General features: G+C 37.8%; 23 non-coding genes across 23 annotated transcripts; all 23 read left to right on the top strand.

The window, feature by feature from the left end:
- Nucleotides 1-168: 168 nt before the first annotated feature.
- trnal-uaa (transfer RNA leucine (anticodon UAA)) lies at nucleotides 169-251 on the top strand. Its single transcript has one exon. It is a non-coding gene; the product is annotated as a tRNA-Leu (tRNA).
- A 741-nt stretch (nucleotides 252-992) lies between these two features.
- Nucleotides 993-1,075, top strand: trnal-uaa (transfer RNA leucine (anticodon UAA)). The gene has a single exon. It is a non-coding gene; the product is annotated as a tRNA-Leu (tRNA).
- A 740-nt stretch (nucleotides 1,076-1,815) lies between these two features.
- On the top strand, nucleotides 1,816-1,898 carry trnal-uaa (transfer RNA leucine (anticodon UAA)). The gene has a single exon. It is a non-coding gene; the product is annotated as a tRNA-Leu (tRNA).
- Nucleotides 1,899-2,638: 740 nt separating this feature from the next.
- Nucleotides 2,639-2,721, top strand: trnal-uaa (transfer RNA leucine (anticodon UAA)). The gene has a single exon. It is a non-coding gene; the product is annotated as a tRNA-Leu (tRNA).
- Nucleotides 2,722-3,460: 739 nt separating this feature from the next.
- trnal-uaa (transfer RNA leucine (anticodon UAA)) lies at nucleotides 3,461-3,543 on the top strand. The gene has a single exon. It is a non-coding gene; the product is annotated as a tRNA-Leu (tRNA).
- Nucleotides 3,544-4,283: 740 nt separating this feature from the next.
- Nucleotides 4,284-4,366, top strand: trnal-uaa (transfer RNA leucine (anticodon UAA)). The gene has a single exon. It is a non-coding gene; the product is annotated as a tRNA-Leu (tRNA).
- A 739-nt stretch (nucleotides 4,367-5,105) lies between these two features.
- trnal-uaa (transfer RNA leucine (anticodon UAA)) lies at nucleotides 5,106-5,188 on the top strand. Its single transcript has one exon. It is a non-coding gene; the product is annotated as a tRNA-Leu (tRNA).
- A 739-nt stretch (nucleotides 5,189-5,927) lies between these two features.
- trnal-uaa (transfer RNA leucine (anticodon UAA)) lies at nucleotides 5,928-6,010 on the top strand. Its single transcript has one exon. It is a non-coding gene; the product is annotated as a tRNA-Leu (tRNA).
- Nucleotides 6,011-6,744: 734 nt separating this feature from the next.
- trnal-uaa (transfer RNA leucine (anticodon UAA)) lies at nucleotides 6,745-6,827 on the top strand. The gene has a single exon. It is a non-coding gene; the product is annotated as a tRNA-Leu (tRNA).
- A 739-nt stretch (nucleotides 6,828-7,566) lies between these two features.
- trnal-uaa (transfer RNA leucine (anticodon UAA)) lies at nucleotides 7,567-7,649 on the top strand. Its single transcript has one exon. It is a non-coding gene; the product is annotated as a tRNA-Leu (tRNA).
- Nucleotides 7,650-8,388: 739 nt separating this feature from the next.
- On the top strand, nucleotides 8,389-8,471 carry trnal-uaa (transfer RNA leucine (anticodon UAA)). The gene has a single exon. It is a non-coding gene; the product is annotated as a tRNA-Leu (tRNA).
- Nucleotides 8,472-9,211: 740 nt separating this feature from the next.
- trnal-uaa (transfer RNA leucine (anticodon UAA)) lies at nucleotides 9,212-9,294 on the top strand. The gene has a single exon. It is a non-coding gene; the product is annotated as a tRNA-Leu (tRNA).
- Nucleotides 9,295-10,033: 739 nt separating this feature from the next.
- trnal-uaa (transfer RNA leucine (anticodon UAA)) lies at nucleotides 10,034-10,116 on the top strand. Its single transcript has one exon. It is a non-coding gene; the product is annotated as a tRNA-Leu (tRNA).
- Nucleotides 10,117-10,857: 741 nt separating this feature from the next.
- trnal-uaa (transfer RNA leucine (anticodon UAA)) lies at nucleotides 10,858-10,940 on the top strand. The gene has a single exon. It is a non-coding gene; the product is annotated as a tRNA-Leu (tRNA).
- A 733-nt stretch (nucleotides 10,941-11,673) lies between these two features.
- Nucleotides 11,674-11,756, top strand: trnal-uaa (transfer RNA leucine (anticodon UAA)). The gene has a single exon. It is a non-coding gene; the product is annotated as a tRNA-Leu (tRNA).
- Nucleotides 11,757-12,496: 740 nt separating this feature from the next.
- Nucleotides 12,497-12,579, top strand: trnal-uaa (transfer RNA leucine (anticodon UAA)). Its single transcript has one exon. It is a non-coding gene; the product is annotated as a tRNA-Leu (tRNA).
- Nucleotides 12,580-13,318: 739 nt separating this feature from the next.
- trnal-uaa (transfer RNA leucine (anticodon UAA)) lies at nucleotides 13,319-13,401 on the top strand. The gene has a single exon. It is a non-coding gene; the product is annotated as a tRNA-Leu (tRNA).
- A 740-nt stretch (nucleotides 13,402-14,141) lies between these two features.
- Nucleotides 14,142-14,224, top strand: trnal-uaa (transfer RNA leucine (anticodon UAA)). Its single transcript has one exon. It is a non-coding gene; the product is annotated as a tRNA-Leu (tRNA).
- Nucleotides 14,225-14,964: 740 nt separating this feature from the next.
- trnal-uaa (transfer RNA leucine (anticodon UAA)) lies at nucleotides 14,965-15,047 on the top strand. The gene has a single exon. It is a non-coding gene; the product is annotated as a tRNA-Leu (tRNA).
- Nucleotides 15,048-15,787: 740 nt separating this feature from the next.
- trnal-uaa (transfer RNA leucine (anticodon UAA)) lies at nucleotides 15,788-15,870 on the top strand. The gene has a single exon. It is a non-coding gene; the product is annotated as a tRNA-Leu (tRNA).
- Nucleotides 15,871-16,610: 740 nt separating this feature from the next.
- On the top strand, nucleotides 16,611-16,693 carry trnal-uaa (transfer RNA leucine (anticodon UAA)). The gene has a single exon. It is a non-coding gene; the product is annotated as a tRNA-Leu (tRNA).
- A 740-nt stretch (nucleotides 16,694-17,433) lies between these two features.
- On the top strand, nucleotides 17,434-17,516 carry trnal-uaa (transfer RNA leucine (anticodon UAA)). Its single transcript has one exon. It is a non-coding gene; the product is annotated as a tRNA-Leu (tRNA).
- Nucleotides 17,517-18,256: 740 nt separating this feature from the next.
- On the top strand, nucleotides 18,257-18,339 carry trnal-uaa (transfer RNA leucine (anticodon UAA)). The gene has a single exon. It is a non-coding gene; the product is annotated as a tRNA-Leu (tRNA).
- The last annotated feature ends 514 nt before the right edge of the window (nucleotides 18,340-18,853 follow it).

Here is an 18,853-nt window from a genome sequence, read left to right as displayed (position 1 = left end):
CATGATCGAAATTAAAATGTTCTTGTTTGTTCCAAACCTACATCTGGTAGAAAGTTTGATTTGGATGTAATCAAGGTTCATTTACATATTGTCTGGATCAAAGCCAAAAGATCTAACTGTGTGCTCCATATTCCATTTTGACTGCGCCCTTGAATTTATGTTTATTACACCAGGATGGCCGAGAGGTTAAGGCGTTGGACTTAAGATCCAATGGACATACGTCCTCGTGGGTTCGAACCCCACTCCTGGTATGAGTTCATCTATCATTTGGATGTAATCAATTGTCCTTTCACTCATTTGAAATTTCTCTTTGACGAAAGCTGAAAGAATTGACTTTGTTACCCTTATTCCGCCTTGACTCAGCAAGTGTTTATCGTTTAAAAACACAAAAGATGGCAAAGAAGTTTGGTGTTAGAGTCATTATCAACTTTATTATTATTCTTGCTTCGAAACCCCATTCTTGTATTAAGTTTGATTTGGATGTCAACAAGTCTCATTTAGATATTTTCTGACTCAAAGCCAAAATAACTGACTGTGTGCTCCTCATTCCAATTTCACTGGGCTCTTGATTGTACTTTACACCAGGATGGCTGAGTGGGTTAGACTGCTAGAATAAAAATCCAATGAATGCTATCTTCTTGTGGATACCAACCGCATTTCTGGAAAAAACTTACTTTGGATGTAATCAACCCACCTTTCATTCATTTCCAATTAGCGTGGCTCAAATCTGAAAGGAATGACTATGACAAGATCTTCTACTTTGACTCAGCTCTTGTTAGTCTTTTAGAAACACCTGGATGTCAGTGTGTTTAAGGCGTTTGACTCATGATCGAAATTAAAATGTTCTTGTTTGTTCCAAACCTACATCTGGTAGAAAGTTTGATTTGGATGTAATCAAGGTTCATTTACATATTGTCTGGATCAAAGCCAAAAGATCTAACTGTGTGCTCAATATTCCATTTTGACTGCGCCCTTGAATTTATGTTTATTACACCAGGATGGCCGAGAGGTTAAGGCGTTGGACTTAAGATCCAATGGACATACGTCCTCGTGGGTTCGAACCCCACTCCTGGTATGAGTTCATCTATCATTTGGATGTAATCAATTGTCCTTTCACTCATTTGAAATTTCTCTTGACGAAAGCTGAAAGAATTGACTTTGTTACCCTTATTCCGCCTTGACTCAGCAAGTGTTTATCGTTTAAAAACACAAAAGATGGCAAAGAAGTTTGGTGTTAGAGTCATTATCAACTTTATTATTATTCTTGCTTCGAAACCCCATTCTTGTATTAAGTTTGATTTGGATGTCAACAAGTCTCATTTAGATATTTTCTGACTCAAAGCCAAAATAACTGACTGTGTGCTCCTCATTCCAATTTCACTGGGCTCTTGATTGTACTTTACACCAGGATGGCTGAGTGGGTTAGACTGCTAGAATAAAAATCCAATGAATGCTATCTTCTTGTGGATACCAACCGCATTTCTGGAAAAAACTTACTTTGGATGTAATCAACCCACCTTTCATTCATTTCCAATTAGCGTGGCTCAAATCTGAAAGGAATGACTATGACAAGATCTTCTACTTTGACTCAACTCTTGTCAGTCTTTTAGAAACACCTGGATGTCAGTGTGTTTAAGGTGTTTGACTCATGATCGAAATTAAAATGTTCTTGTTTGTTCCAAACCTACATCTGGTAGAAAGTTTGATTTGGATGTAATCAAGGTTCATTTACATATTGTCTGGATCAAAGCCAAAAGATCTAACTGTGTGCTCCATATTCCATTTTGACTGCGCCCTTGTACTTATGTTTATTACACCAGGATGGCCGAGAGGTTAAGGCGTTGGACTTAAGATCCAATGGACATACGTCCTCGTGGGTTCGAACCCCACTCCTGGTATGAGTTCATCTATCATTTGGATGTAATCAATTATCCTTTCCCTCATTTGAAATTTCTCTTGACGAAAGCTGAAAGAATTGACTTTGTTACCCTTATTCCGCCTTGACTCAGCAAGTGTTTATCGTTTAAAAACACAAAAGATGGCAAAGAAGTTTGGTGTTAGAGTCATTATCAACTTTATTATTATTCTTGCTTCGAAACCCCATTCTTGTATTAAGTTTGATTTGGATGTCAACAAGTCTCATTTAGATATTTTCTGACTCAAAGCCAAAATAACTGACTGTGTGCTCCTCATTCCAATTTCACTGGGCTCTTGATTGTACTTTACACCAGGATGGCTGAGTGGGTTAGACTGCTAGAATAAAAATCCAATGAATGCTATCTTCTTGTGGATACCAACCGCATTTCTGGAAAAAACTTACTTTGGATGTAATCAACCCACCTTTCATTCATTTCCAATTAGCGTGGCTCAAATCTGAAAGGAATGACTATGACAAGATCTTCTACTTTGACTCAGCTCTTGTTAGTCTTTTAGAAACACCTGGATGTCAGTGTGTTTAAGGCGTTTGACTCATGATCGAAATTAAAATGTTCTTGTTTGTTCCAAACCTACATCTGGTAGAAAGTTTGATTTGGATGTAATCAAGGTTCATTTACATATTGTCTGGATCAAAGCCAAAAGATCTAACTGTGTGCTCAATATTCCATTTTGACTGCGCCCTTGAATTTATGTTTATTACACCAGGATGGCCGAGAGGTTAAGGCGTTGGACTTAAGATCCAATGGACATACGTCCTCGTGGGTTCGAACCCCACTCCTGGTATGAGTTCATCTATCATTTGGATGTAATCAATTGTCCTTTCACTCATTTGAAATTTCTCTTGACGAAAGCTGAAAGAATTGACTTTGTTACCCTTATTCCGCCTTGACTCAGCAAGTGTTTATCGTTTAAAAACACAAAAGATGGCAAAGAAGTTTGGTGTTAGAGTCATTATCAACTTTATTATTATTCTTGCTTCGAAACCCCATTCTTGTATTAAGTTTGATTTGGATGTCAACAAGTCTCATTTAGATATTTTCTGACTCAAAGCCAAAATAACTGACTGTGTGCTCCTCATTCCAATTTCACTGGGCTCTTGATTGTACTTTACACCAGGATGGCTGAGTGGGTTAGACTGCTGAATAAAAATCCAATGAATGCTATCTTCTTGTGGATACCAACTGCATTTCTGGAAAAAACTTACTTTGGATGTAATCAACCCACCTTTCATTCATTTCCAATTGGCGTGGCTCAAATCTGAAAGGAATGACTATGACAAGATCTTCTACTTTGACTCAGCTCTTGTTAGTCTTTTAGAAACACCTGGATGTCAGTGTGTTTAAGGCGTTTGACTCATGATCGAAATTAAAATGTTCTTGTTTGTTCCAAACCTACATCTGGTAGAAAGTTTGATTTGGATGTAATCAAGGTTCATTTACATATTGTCTGGATCAAAGCCAAAAGATCTAACTGTGTGCTCAATATTCCATTTTGACTGCGCCCTTGAATTTATGTTTATTACACCAGGATGGCCGAGAGGTTAAGGCGTTGGACTTAAGATCCAATGGACATACGTCCTCGTGGGTTCGAACCCCACTCCTGGTATGAGTTCATCTATCATTTGGATGTAATCAATTGTCCTTTCACTCATTTGAAATTTCTCTTGACGAAAGCTGAAAGAATTGACTTTGTTACCCTTATTCCGCCTTGACTCAGCAAGTGTTTATCGTTTAAAAACACAAAAGATGGCAAAGAAGTTTGGTGTTAGAGTCATTATCAACTTTATTATTATTCTTGCTTCGAAACCCCATTCTTGTATTAAGTTTGATTTGGATGTCAACAAGTCTCATTTAGATATTTTCTGACTCAAAGCCAAAATAACTGACTGTGTGCTCCTCATTCCAATTTCACTGGGCTCTTGATTGTACTTTACACCAGGATGGCTGAGTGGGTTAGACTGCTAGAATAAAATCCAATGAATGCTATCTTCTTGTGGATACCAACTGCATTTCTGGAAAAAAACTTACTTTGGATGTAATCAACCCACCTTTCATTCATTTCCAATTGGCGTGGCTCAAATCTGAAAGGAATGACTATGACAAGATCTTCTACTTTGACTCAGCTCTTGTTAGTCTTTTAGAAACACCTGGATGTCAGTGTGTTTAAGGCGTTTGACTCATGATCGAAATTAAAATGTTCTTGTTTGTTCCAAACCTACATCTGGTAGAAAGTTTGATTTGGATGTAATCAAGGTTCATTTACATATTGTCTGGATCAAAGCCAAAAGATCTAACTGTGTGCTCAATATTCCATTTTGACTGCGCCCTTGAATTTATGTTTATTACACCAGGATGGCCGAGAGGTTAAGGCGTTGGACTTAAGATCCAATGGACATACGTCCTCGTGGGTTCGAACCCCACTCCTGGTATGAGTTCATCTATCATTTGGATGTAATCAATTGTCCTTTCACTCATTTGAAATTTCTCTTGACGAAAGCTGAAAGAATTGACTTTGTTACCCTTATTCCGCCTTGACTCAGCAAGTGTTTATCGTTTAAAAACACAAAAGATGGCAAAGAAGTTTGGTGTTAGAGTCATTATCAACTTTATTATTATTCTTGCTTCGAAACCCCATTCTTGTATTAAGTTTGATTTGGATGTCAACAAGTCTCATTTAGATATTTTCTGACTCAAAGCCAAAATAACTGACTGTGTGCTCCTCATTCCAATTTCACTGGGCTCTTGATTGTACTTTACACCAGGATGGCTGAGTGGGTTAGACTGCTGAATAAAAATCCAATGAATGCTATCTTCTTGTGGATACCAACTGCATTTCTGGAAAAAACTTACTTTGGATGTAATCAACCCACCTTTCATTCATTTCCAATTGGCGTGGCTCAAATCTGAAAGGAATGACTATGACAAGATCTTCTACTTTGACTCAGCTCTTGTTAGTCTTTTAGAAACACCTGGATGTCAGTGTGTTTAAGGCGCTAGACTCATGATCGATATTCAAATGTTCTTGTTTGTTCCAAACCTTTATCTGGTCGAAAGTTTGATTTGGATGTAATCAAGTTTTATCTACATATTGTCTGGATCAAAGCCAAAAGATCTAACTGTGTGCTCCTTATTCCATTTTGACTGCGCCCTTGATTTTATGTTTATTACACCAGGATGGCCGAGAGGTTAAGGCGTTGGACTTAAGATCCAATGGACATATGTCCTCGTGGGTTCGAACCCCACTCCTGGTATAAGTTCATCTATTATTTGGAGGTTATCAATTGTCCTTTCACTCATTTGAAATTTCTCTTGACGAAAGCTGAAAGAATTGACTTTGTTACCCTTATTCCGCCTTGACTCAGCAAGTGTTTATCGTTTAAAAACACAAAAGATGGCAAAGAAGTTTGGTGTTAGAGTCATTATCAACTTTATTATTATTCTTGCTTCGAAACCCCATTCTTGTATTAAGTTTGATTTGGATGTCAACAAGTCTCATTTAGATATTTTCTGACTCAAAGCCAAAATAACTGACTGTGTGCTCCTCATTCCAATTTCACTGGGCTCTTGATTGTACTTTACACCAGGATGGCTGAGTGGGTTAGACTGCTGGAATAAAATCCAATGAATGCTATCTTCTTGTGGATACCAACTGCATTTCTGGAAAAAACTTACTTTGGATGTAATCAACCCACCTTTCATTCATTTCCAATTGGCGTGGCTCAAATCTGAAAGGAATGACTATGACAAGATCTTCTACTTTGACTCAGCTCTTGTTAGTCTTTTAGAAACACCTGGATGTCAGTGTGTTTAAGGCGTTTGACTCATGATCGAAATTAAAATGTTCTTGTTTGTTCCAAACCTACATCTGGTAGAAAGTTTGATTTGGATGTAATCAAGGTTCATTTACATATTGTCTGGATCAAAGCCAAAAGATCTAACTGTGTGCTCAATATTCCATTTTGACTGCGCCCTTGAATTTATGTTTATTACACCAGGATGGCCGAGAGGTTAAGGCGTTGGACTTAAGATCCAATGGACATACGTCCTCGTGGGTTCGAACCCCACTCCTGGTATGAGTTCATCTATCATTTGGATGTAATCAATTGTCCTTTCACTCATTTGAAATTTCTCTTGACGAAAGCTGAAAGAATTGACTTTGTTACCCTTATTCCGCCTTGACTCAGCAAGTGTTTATCGTTTAAAAACACAAAAGATGGCAAAGAAGTTTGGTGTTAGAGTCATTATCAACTTTATTATTATTCTTGCTTCGAAACCCCATTCTTGTATTAAGTTTGATTTGGATGTCAACAAGTCTCATTTAGATATTTTCTGACTCAAAGCCAAAATAACTGACTGTGTGCTCCTCATTCCAATTTCACTGGGCTCTTGATTGTACTTTACACCAGGATGGCTGAGTGGGTTAGACTGCTGGAATAAAAATCCAATGAATGCTATCTTCTTGTGGATACCAACTGCATTTCTGGAAAAAACTTACTTTGGATGTAATCAACCCACCTTTCATTCATTTCCAATTGGCGTGGCTCAAATCTGAAAGGAATGACTATGACAAGATCTTTGAATCAGCTCTTGTTAGTCTTTTAGAAACACCTGGATGTCAGTGTGTTTAAGGCGTTTGACTCATGATCGAAATTCAAATGTTCTTGTTTGTTCCAAACCTACATCTGGTAGAAAGTTTGATTTGGATGTAATCAAGGTTCATTTACATATTGTCTGGATCAAAGCCAAAAGATCTAACTGTGTGCTCAATATTCCATTTTGACTGCGCCCTTGAATTTATGTTTATTACACCAGGATGGCCGAGAGGTTAAGGCGTTGGACTTAAGATCCAATGGACATACGTCCTCGTGGGTTCGAACCCCACTCCTGGTATCAGTTCATCTATCATTTGGATGTAATCAATTGTCCTTTCACTCATTTGAAATTTCTCTTGACGAAAGCTGAAAGAATTGACTTTGTTACCCTTATTCCGCCTTGACTCAGCAAGTGTTTATCGTTTAAAAACACAAAAGATGGCAAAGAAGTTTGGTGTTAGAGTCATTATCAACTTTATTATTATTCTTGCTTCGAAACCCCATTCTTGTATTAAGTTTGATTTGGATGTCAACAAGTCTCATTTAGATATTTTCTGACTCAAAGCCAAAATAACTGACTGTGTGCTCCTCATTCCAATTTCACTGGGCTCTTGATTGTACTTTACACCAGGATGGCTGAGTGGGTTAGACTGCTGGAATAAAATCCAATGAATGCTATCTTCTTGTGGATACCAACTGCATTTCTGGAAAAAACTTACTTTGGATGTAATCAACCCACCTTTCATTCATTTCCAATTGGCGTGGCTCAAATCTGAAAGGAATGACTATGACAAGATCTTCTACTTTGACTCAGCTCTTGTTAGTCTTTTAGAAACACCTGGATGTCAGTGTGTTTAAGGCGTTTGACTCATGATCGAAATTAAAATGTTCTTGTTTGTTCCAAACCTACATCTGGTAGAAAGTTTGATTTGGATGTAATCAAGGTTCATTTACATATTGTCTGGATCAAAGCCAAAAGATCTAACTGTGTGCTCAATATTCCATTTTGACTGCGCCCTTGAATTTATGTTTATTACACCAGGATGGCCGAGAGGTTAAGGCGTTGGACTTAAGATCCAATGGACATACGTCCTCGTGGGTTCGAACCCCACTCCTGGTATGAGTTCATCTATCATTTGGATATAATCAATTGTCCTTTCACTCATTTGAAATTTCTCTTGACGAAAGCTGAAAGAATTGACTTTGTTACCCTTATTCCGCCTTGACTCAGCAAGTGTTTATCGTTTAAAAACACAAAAGATGGCAAAGAAGTTTGGTGTTAGAGTCATTATCAACTTTATTATTATTCTTGCTTCGAAACCCCATTCTTGTATTAAGTTTGATTTGGATGTCAACAAGTCTCATTTAGATATTTTCTGACTCAAAGCCAAAATAACTGACTGTGTGCTCCTCATTCCAATTTCACTGGGCTCTTGATTGTACTTTACACCAGGATGGCTGAGTGGGTTCGACTGCTGGAATAAAATCCAATGAATGCTATCTTCTTGTGGATACCAACTGCATTTCTGGAAAAAACTTACTTTGGATGTAATCAACCCACCTTTCATTCATTTCCAATTGGCGTGGCTCAAATCTGAAAGGAATGACTATGACAAGATCTTCTACTTTGACTCAGCTCTTGTTAGTCTTTTAGAAACACCTGGATGTCAGTGTGTTTAAGGCGTTTGACTCATGATCGAAATTAAAATGTTCTTGTTTGTTCCAAACCTACATCTGGTAGAAAGTTTGATTTGGATGTAATCAAGGTTCATTTACATATTGTCTGGATCAAAGCCAAAAGATCTAACTGTGTGCTCAATATTCCATTTTGACTGCGCCCTTGAATTTATGTTTATTACACCAGGATGGCCGAGAGGTTAAGGCGTTGGACTTAAGATCCAATGGACATACGTCCTCGTGGGTTCGAACCCCACTCCTGGTATGAGTTCATCTATCATTTGGATGTAATCAATTGTCCTTTCACTCATTTGAAATTTCTCTTGACGAAAGCTGAAAGAATTGACTTTGTTACCCTTATTCCGCCTTGACTCAGCAAGTGTTTATCGTTTAAAAACACAAAAGATGGCAAAGAAGTTTGGTGTTAGAGTCATTATCAACTTTATTATTATTCTTGCTTCGAAACCCCATTCTTGTATTAAGTTTGATTTGGATGTCAACAAGTCTCATTTAGATATTTTCTGACTCAAAGCCAAAATAACTGACTGTGTGCTCCTCATTCCAATTTCACTGGGCTCTTGATTGTACTTTACACCAGGATGGCTGAGTGGGTTAGACTGCTGGAATAAAAATCCAATGAATGCTATCTTCTTGTGGATACCAACTGCATTTCTGGAAAAAACTTACTTTGGATGTAATCAACCCACCTTTCATTCATTTCCAATTGGCGTGGCTCAAATCTGAAAGGAATGACTATGACAAGATCTTCTACTTTGACTCAGCTCTTGTTAGTCTTTTAGAAACACCTGGATGTCAGTGTGTTTAAGGCGTTTGACTCATGATCGAAATTAAAATGTTCTTGTTTGTTCCAAACCTACATCTGGTAGAAAGTTTGATTTGGATGTAATCAAGGTTCATTTACATATTGTCTGGATCAAAGCCAAAAGATCTAACTGTGTGCTCAATATTCCATTTTGACTGCGCCCTTGAATTTATGTTTATTACACCAGGATGGCCGAGAGGTTAAGGCGTTGGACTTAAGATCCAATGGACATACGTCCTCGTGGGTTCGAACCCCACTCCTGGTATGAGTTCATCTATCATTTGGATGTAATCAATTGTCCTTTCACTCATTTGAAATTTCTCTTGACGAAAGCTGAAAGAATTGACTTTGTTACCCTTATTCCGCCTTGACTCAGCAAGTGTTTATCGTTTAAAAACACAAAAGATGGCAAAGAAGTTTGGTGTTAGAGTCATTATCAACTTTATTATTATTCTTGCTTCGAAACCCCATTCTTGTATTAAGTTTGATTTGGATGTCAACAAGTCTCATTTAGATATTTTCTGACTCAAAGCCAAAATAACTGACTGTGTGCTCCTCATTCCAATTTCACTGGGCTCTTGATTGTACTTTACACCAGGATGGCTGAGTGGGTTAGACTGCTGGAATAAAATCCAATGAATGCTATCTTCTTGTGGATACCAACTGCATTTCTGGAAAAAACTTACTTTGGATGTAATCAACCCACCTTTCATTCATTTCCAATTGGCGTGGCTCAAATCTGAAAGGAATGACTATGACAAGATCTTCTACTTTGACTCAGCTCTTGTTAGTCTTTTAGAAACACCTGGATGTCAGTGTGTTTAAGGCGTTTGACTCATGATCGAAATTAAAATGTTCTTGTTTGTTCCAAACCTACATCTGGTAGAAAGTTTGATTTGGATGTAATCAAGGTTCATTTACATATTGTCTGGATCAAAGCCAAAAGATCTAACTGTGTGCTCAATATTCCATTTTGACTGCGCCCTTGAATTTATGTTTATTACACCAGGATGGCCGAGAGGTTAAGGCGTTGGACTTAAGATCCAATGGACATACGTCCTCGTGGGTTCGAACCCCACTCCTGGTATGAGTTCATCTATCATTTGGATGTAATCAATTGTCCTTTCACTCATTTGAAATTTCTCTTGACGAAAGCTGAAAGAATTGACTTTGTTACCCTTATTCCGCCTTGACTCAGCAAGTGTTTATCGTTTAAAAACACAAAAGATGGCAAAGAAGTTTGGTGTTAGAGTCATTATCAACTTTATTATTATTCTTGCTTCGAAACCCCATTCTTGTATTAAGTTTGATTTGGATGTCAACAAGTCTCATTTAGATATTTTCTGACTCAAAGCCAAAATAACTGACTGTGTGCTCCTCATTCCAATTTCACTGGGCTCTTGATTGTACTTTACACCAGGATGGCTGAGTGGGTTAGACTGCTGGAATAAAAATCCAATGAATGCTATCTTCTTGTGGATACCAACTGCATTTCTGGAAAAAAACTTACTTTGGATGTAATCAACCCACCTTTCATTCATTTCCAATTGGCGTGGCTCAAATCTGAAAGGAATGACTATGACAAGATCTTCTACTTTGACTCAGCTCTTGTTAGTCTTTTAGAAACACCTGGATGTCAGTGTGTTTAAGGCGTTTGACTCATGATCGAAATTAAAATGTTCTTGTTTGTTCCAAACCTACATCTGGTAGAAAGTTTGATTTGGATGTAATCAAGGTTCATTTACATATTGTCTGGATCAAAGCCAAAAGATCTAACTGTGTGCTCAATATTCCATTTTGACTGCGCCCTTGAATTTATGTTTATTACACCAGGATGGCCGAGAGGTTAAGGCGTTGGACTTAAGATCCAATGGACATACGTCCTCGTGGGTTCGAACCCCACTCCTGGTATGAGTTCATCTATCATTTGGATGTAATCAATTGTCCTTTCACTCATTTGAAATTTCTCTTGCTGAAAGAATTGACTTTGTTACCCTTATTCCGCCTTGACTCAGCAAGTGTTTATCGTTTAAAAACACAAAAGATGGCAAAGAAGTTTGGTGTTAGAGTCATTATCAACTTTATTATTATTCTTGCTTCGAAACCCCATTCTTGTATTAAGTTTGATTTGGATGTCAACAAGTCTCATTTAGATATTTTCTGACTCAAAGCCAAAATAACTGACTGTGTGCTCCTCATTCCAATTTCACTGGGCTCTTGATTGTACTTTACACCAGGATGGCTGAGTGGGTTAGACTGCTGGAATAAAAATCCAATGAATGCTATCTTCTTGTGGATACCAACTGCATTTCTGGAAAAAACTTACTTTGGATGTAATCAACCCACCTTTCATTCATTTCCAATTGGCGTGGCTCAAATCTGAAAGGAATGACTATGACAAGATCTTCTACTTTGACTCAGCTCTTGTTAGTCTTTTAGAAACACCTGGATGTCAGTGTGTTTAAGGCGTTTGACTCATGATCGAAATTAAAATGTTCTTGTTTGTTCCAAACCTACATCTGGTAGAAAGTTTGATTTGGATGTAATCAAGGTTCATTTACATATTGTCTGGATCAAAGCCAAAAGATCTAACTGTGTGCTCAATATTCCATTTTGACTGCGCCCTTGAATTTATGTTTATTACACCAGGATGGCCGAGAGGTTAAGGCGTTGGACTTAAGATCCAATGGACATACGTCCTCGTGGGTTCGAACCCCACTCCTGGTATGAGTTCATCTATCATTTGGATGTAATCAATTGTCCTTTCACTCATTTGAAATTTCTCTTGACGAAAGCTGAAAGAATTGACTTTGTTACCCTTATTCCGCCTTGACTCAGCAAGTGTTTATCGTTTAAAAACACAAAAGATGGCAAAGAAGTTTGGTGTTAGAGTCATTATCAACTTTATTATTATTCTTGCTTCGAAACCCCATTCTTGTATTAAGTTTGATTTGGATGTCAACAAGTCTCATTTAGATATTTTCTGACTCAAAGCCAAAATAACTGACTGTGTGCTCCTCATTCCAATTTCACTGGGCTCTTGATTGTACTTTACACCAGGATGGCTGAGTGGGTTAGACTGCTGGAATAAAAATCCAATGAATGCTATCTTCTTGTGGATACCAACTGCATTTCTGGAAAAAACTTACTTTGGATGTAATCAACCCACCTTTCATTCATTTCCAATTGGCGTGGCTCAAATCTGAAAGGAATGACTATGACAAGATCTTCTACTTTGACTCAGCTCTTGTTAGTCTTTTAGAAACACCTGGATGTCAGTGTGTTTAAGGCGTTTGACTCATGATCGAAATTAAAATGTTCTTGTTTGTTCCAAACCTACATCTGGTAGAAAGTTTGATTTGGATGTAATCAAGGTTCATTTACATATTGTCTGGATCAAAGCCAAAAGATCTAACTGTGTGCTCAATATTCCATTTTGACTGCGCCCTTGAATTTATGTTTATTACACCAGGATGGCCGAGAGGTTAAGGCGTTGGACTTAAGATCCAATGGACATATGTCCTCGTGGGTTCGAACCCCACTCCTGGTATGAGTTCATCTATCATTTGGATGTAATCAATTGTCCTTTCACTCATTTGAAATTTCTCTTGACGAAAGCTGAAAGAATTGACTTTGTTACCCTTATTCCGCCTTGACTCAGCAAGTGTTTATCGTTTAAAAACACAAAAGATGGCAAAGAAGTTTGGTGTTAGAGTCATTATCAACTTTATTATTATTCTTGCTTCGAAACCCCATTCTTGTATTAAGTTTGATTTGGATGTCAACAAGTCTCATTTAGATATTTTCTGACTCAAAGCCAAAATAACTGACTGTGTGCTCCTCATTCCAATTTCACTGGGCTCTTGATTGTACTTTACACCAGGATGGCTGAGTGGGTTAGACTGCTGGAATAAAATCCAATGAATGCTATCTTCTTGTGGATACCAACTGCATTTCTGGAAAAAACTTACTTTGGATGTAATCAACCCACCTTTCATTCATTTCCAATTGGCGTGGCTCAAATCTGAAAGGAATGACTATGACAAGATCTTCTACTTTGACTCAGCTCTTGTTAGTCTTTTAGAAACACCTGGATGTCAGTGTGTTTAAGGCGTTTGACTCATGATCGAAATTAAAATGTTCTTGTTTGTTCCAAACCTACATCTGGTAGAAAGTTTGATTTGGATGTAATCAAGGTTCATTTACATATTGTCTGGATCAAAGCCAAAAGATCTAACTGTGTGCTCAATATTCCATTTTGACTGCGCCCTTGAATTTATGTTTATTACACCAGGATGGCCGAGAGGTTAAGGCGTTGGACTTAAGATCCAATGGACATACGTCCTCGTGGGTTCGAACCCCACTCCTGGTATGAGTTCATCTATCATTTGGATGTAATCAATTGTCCTTTCACTCATTTGAAATTTCTCTTGACGAAAGCTGAAAGAATTGACTTTGTTACCCTTATTCCGCCTTGACTCAGCAAGTGTTTATCGTTTAAAAACACAAAAGATGGCAAAGAAGTTTGGTGTTAGAGTCATTATCAACTTTATTATTATTCTTGCTTCGAAACCCCATTCTTGTATTAAGTTTGATTTGGATGTCAACAAGTCTCATTTAGATATTTTCTGACTCAAAGCCAAAATAACTGACTGTGTGCTCCTCATTCCAATTTCACTGGGCTCTTGATTGTACTTTACACCAGGATGGCTGAGTGGGTTAGACTGCTGGAATAAAAATCCAATGAATGCTATCTTCTTGTGGATACCAACTGCATTTCTGGAAAAAACTTACTTTGGATGTAATCAACCCACCTTTCATTCATTTCCAATTGGCGTGGCTCAAATCTGAAAGGAATGACTATGACAAGATCTTCTACTTTGACTCAGCTCTTGTTAGTCTTTTAGAAACACCTGGATGTCAGTGTGTTTAAGGCGTTTGACTCATGATCGAAATTAAAATGTTCTTGTTTGTTCCAAACCTACATCTGGTAGAAAGTTTGATTTGGATGTAATCAAGGTTCATTTACATATTGTCTGGATCAAAGCCAAAAGATCTAACTGTGTGCTCAATATTCCATTTTGACTGCGCCCTTGAATTTATGTTTATTACACCAGGATGGCCGAGAGGTTAAGGCGTTGGACTTAAGATCCAATGGACATACGTCCTCGTGGGTTCGAACCCCACTCCTGGTATGAGTTCATCTATCATTTGGATGTAATCAATTGTCCTTTCACTCATTTGAAATTTCTCTTGACGAAAGCTGAAAGAATTGACTTTGTTACCCTTATTCCGCCTTGACTCAGCAAGTGTTTATCGTTTAAAAACACAAAAGATGGCAAAGAAGTTTGGTGTTAGAGTCATTATCAACTTTATTATTATTCTTGCTTCGAAACCCCATTCTTGTATTAAGTTTGATTTGGATGTCAACAAGTCTCATTTAGATATTTTCTGACTCAAAGCCAAAATAACTGACTGTGTGCTCCTCATTCCAATTTCACTGGGCTCTTGATTGTACTTTACACCAGGATGGCTGAGTGGGTTAGACTGCTGGAATAAAAATCCAATGAATGCTATCTTCTTGTGGATACCAACTGCATTTCTGGAAAAAACTTACTTTGGATGTAATCAACCCACCTTTCATTCATTTCCAATTGGCGTGGCTCAAATCTGAAAGGAATGACTATGACAAGATCTTCTACTTTGACTCAGCTCTTGTTAGTCTTTTAGAAACACCTGGATGTCAGTGTGTTTAAGGCGTTTGACTCATGATCGAAATTAAAATGTTCTTGTTTGTTCCAAACCTACATCTGGTAGAAAGTTTGATTTGGATGTAATCAAGGTTCATTTACATATTGTCTGGATCAAAGCCAAAAGATCTAACTGTGTGCTCAATATTCCATTTTGACTGCGCCCTTGAATTTATGTTTATTACACCAGGATGGCCGAGAGGTTAAGGCGTTGGACTTAAGATCCAATGGACATACGTCCTCGTGGGTTCGAACCCCACTCCTGGTATGAGTTCATCTATCATTTGGATGTAATCAATTGTCCTTTCACTCATTTGAAATTTCTCTTGACGAAAGCTGAAAGAATTGACTTTGTTACCCTTATTCCGCCTTGACTCAGCAAGTGTTTATCGTTTAAAAACACAAAAGATGGCAAAGAAGTTTGGTGTTAGAGTCATTATCAACTTTATTATTATTCTTGCTTCGAAACCCCATTCTTGTATTAAGTTTGATTTGGATGTCAACAAGTCTCATTTAGATATTTTCTGACTCAAAGCCAAAATAACTGACTGTGTGCTCCTCATTCCAATTTCACTGGGCTCTTGATTGTACTTTACACCAGGATGGCTGAGTGGGTTAGACTGCTGGAATAAAAATCCAATGAATGCTATCTTCTTGTGGATACCAACTGCATTTCTGGAAAAAACTTACTTTGGATGTAATCAACCCACCTTTCATTCATTTCCAATTGGCGTGGCTCAAATCTGAAAGGAATGACTATGACAAGATCTTCTACTTTGACTCAGCTCTTGTTAGTCTTTTAGAAACACCTGGATGTCAGTGTGTTTAAGGCGTTTGACTCATGATCGAAATTAAAATGTTCTTGTTTGTTCCAAACCTACATCTGGTAGAAAGTTTGATTTGGATGTAATCAAGGTTCATTTACATATTGTCTGGATCAAAGCCAAAAGATCTAACTGTGTGCTCAATATTCCATTTTGACTGCGCCCTTGAATTTATGTTTATTACACCAGGATGGCCGAGAGGTTAAGGCGTTGGACTTAAGATCCAATGGACATACGTCCTCGTGGGTTCGAACCCCACTCCTGGTATGAGTTCATCTATCATTTGGATGTAATCAATTGTCCTTTCACTCATTTGAAATTTCTCTTGACGAAAGCTGAAAGAATTGACTTTGTTACCCTTATTCCGCCTTGACTCAGCAAGTGTTTATCGTTTAAAAACACAAAAGATGGCAAAGAAGTTTGGTGTTAGAGTCATTATCAACTTTATTATTATTCTTGCTTCGAAACCCCATTCTTGTATTAAGTTTGATTTGGATGTCAACAAGTCTCATTTAGATATTTTCTGACTCAAAGCCAAAATAACTGACTGTGTGCTCCTCATTCCAATTTCACTGGGCTCTTGATTGTACTTTACACCAGGATGGCTGAGTGGGTTAGACTGCTGGAATAAAAATCCAATGAATGCTATCTTCTTGTGGATACCAACTGCATTTCTGGAAAAAACTTACTTTGGATGTAATCAACCCACCTTTCATTCATTTCCAATTGGCGTGGCTCAAATCTGAAAGGAATGACTATGACAAGATCTTCTACTTTGACTCAGCTCTTGTTAGTCTTTTAGAAACACCTGGATGTCAGTGTGTTTAAGGCGTTTGACTCATGATCGAAATTAAAATGTTCTTGTTTGTTCCAAACCTACATCTGGTAGAAAGTTTGATTTGGATGTAATCAAGGTTCATTTACATATTGTCTGGATCAAAGCCAAAAGATCTAACTGTGTGCTCAATATTCCATTTTGACTGCGCCCTTGAATTTATGTTTATTACACCAGGATGGCCGAGAGGTTAAGGCGTTGGACTTAAGATCCAATGGACATACGTCCTCGTGGGTTCGAACCCCACTCCTGGTATGAGTTCATCTATCATTTGGATGTAATCAATTGTCCTTTCACTCATTTGAAATTTCTCTTGACGAAAGCTGAAAGAATTGACTTTGTTACCCTTATTCCGCCTTGACTCAGCAAGTGTTTATCGTTTAAAAACACAAAAGATGGCAAAGAAGTTTGGTGTTAGAGTCATTATCAACTTTATTATTATTCTTGCTTCGAAACCCCATTCTTGTATTAAGTTTGATTTGGATGTCAACAAGTCTCATTTAGATATTTTCTGACTCAAAGCCAAAATAACTGACTGTGTGCTCCTCATTCCAATTTCACTGGGCTCTTGATTGTACTTTACACCAGGATGGCTGAGTGGGTTAGACTGCTGGAATAAAAATCCAATGAATGCTATCTTCTTGTGGATACCAACTGCATTTCTGGAAAAAACTTACTTTGGATGTAATCAACCCACCTTTCATTCATTTCCAATTGGCGTGGCTCAAATCTGAAAGGAATGACTATGACAAGATCTTCTACTTTGACTCAGCTCTTGTTAGTCTTTTAGAAACACCTGGATGTCAGTGTGTTTAAGGCGTTTGACTCATGATCGAAATTAAAATGTTCTTGTTTGTTCCAAACCTACATCTGGTAGAAAGTTTGATTTGGATGTAATCAAGGTTCATTTACATATTGTCTGGATCAAAGCCAAAAGATCTAACTGTGTGCTCAATATTCCATTTTGACTGCGCCCTTGAATTTATGTTTATTACACCAGGATGGCCGAGAGGTTAAGGCGTTGGACTTAAGATCCAATGGACATACGTCCTCGTGGGTTCGAACCCCACTCCTGGTATGAGTTCATCTATCATTTGGATGTAATCAATTGTCCTTTCACTCATTTGAAATTTCTCTTGACGAAAGCTGAAAGAATTGACTTTGTTACCCTTATTCCGCCTTGACTCAGCAAGTGTTTATCGTTTAAAAACACAAAAGATGGCAAAGAAGTTTGGTGTTAGAGTCATTATCAACTTTATTATTATTCTTGCTTCGAAACCCCATTCTTGTATTAAGTTTGATTTGGATGTCAACAAGTCTCATTTAGATATTTTCTGACTCAAAGCCAAAATAACTGACTGTGTGCTCCTCATTCCAATTTCACTGGGCTCTTGATTGTACTTTACACCAGGATGGCTGAGTGGGTTAGACTGCTGGAATAAAAATCCAATGAATGCTATCTTCTTGTGGATACCAACTGCATTTCTGGAAAAAACTTACTTTGGATGTAATCAACCCACCTTTCATTCATTTCCAATTGGCGTGGCTCAAATCTGAAAGGAATGACTATGACAAGATCTTCTACTTTGACTCAGCTCTTGTTAGTCTTTTAGAAACACCTGGATGTCAGTGTGTTTAAGGCGTTTGACTCATGATCGAAATTAAAATGTTCTTGTTTGTTCCAAACCTACATCTGGTAGAAAGTTTGATTTGGATGTAATCAAGGTTCATTTACATATTGTCTGGATCAAAGCCAAAAGATCTAACTGTGTGCTCAATATTCCATTTTGACTGCGCCCTTGAATTTATGTTTATTACACCAGGATGGCCGAGAGGTTAAGGCGTTGGACTTAAGATCCAATGGACATACGTCCTCGTGGGTTCGAACCCCACTCCTGGTATGAGTTCATCTATCATTTGGATGTAATCAATTGTCCTTTCACTCATTTGAAATTTCTCTTGACGAAAGCTGAAAGAATTGACTTTGTTACCCTTATTCCGCCTTGACTCAGCAAGTGTTTATCGTTTAAAAACACAAAAGATGGCAAAGAAGTTTGGTGTTAGAGTCATTATCAACTTTATTATTATTCTTGCTTCGAAACCCCATTCTTGTATTAAGTTTGATTTGGATGTCAACAAGTCTCATTTAGATATTTTCTGACTCAAAGCCAAAATAACTGACTGTGTGCTCCTCATTCCAATTTCACTGGGCTCTTGATTGTACTTTACACCAGGATGGCTGAGTGGGTTAGACTGCTGGAATAAAAATCCAATGAATGCTATCTTCTTGTGGATACCAACTGCATTTCTGGAAAAAACTTACTTTGGATGTAATCAACCCACCTTTCATTCATTTCCAATTGGCGTGGCTCAAATCTGAAAGGAATGACTATGACAAGATCTTCTACTTTGACT

Source organism: Oncorhynchus keta, chromosome 20 (assembly GCF_023373465.1).
Source record: "Oncorhynchus keta strain PuntledgeMale-10-30-2019 chromosome 20, Oket_V2, whole genome shotgun sequence".
In the NCBI taxonomy this organism is placed as follows: Eukaryota; Metazoa; Chordata; class Actinopteri; order Salmoniformes; family Salmonidae; genus Oncorhynchus; species Oncorhynchus keta.
The sequence above is the reverse complement of the archived record's forward strand: the minus strand, read 5'-3'. Positions and strand labels throughout refer to the sequence as shown.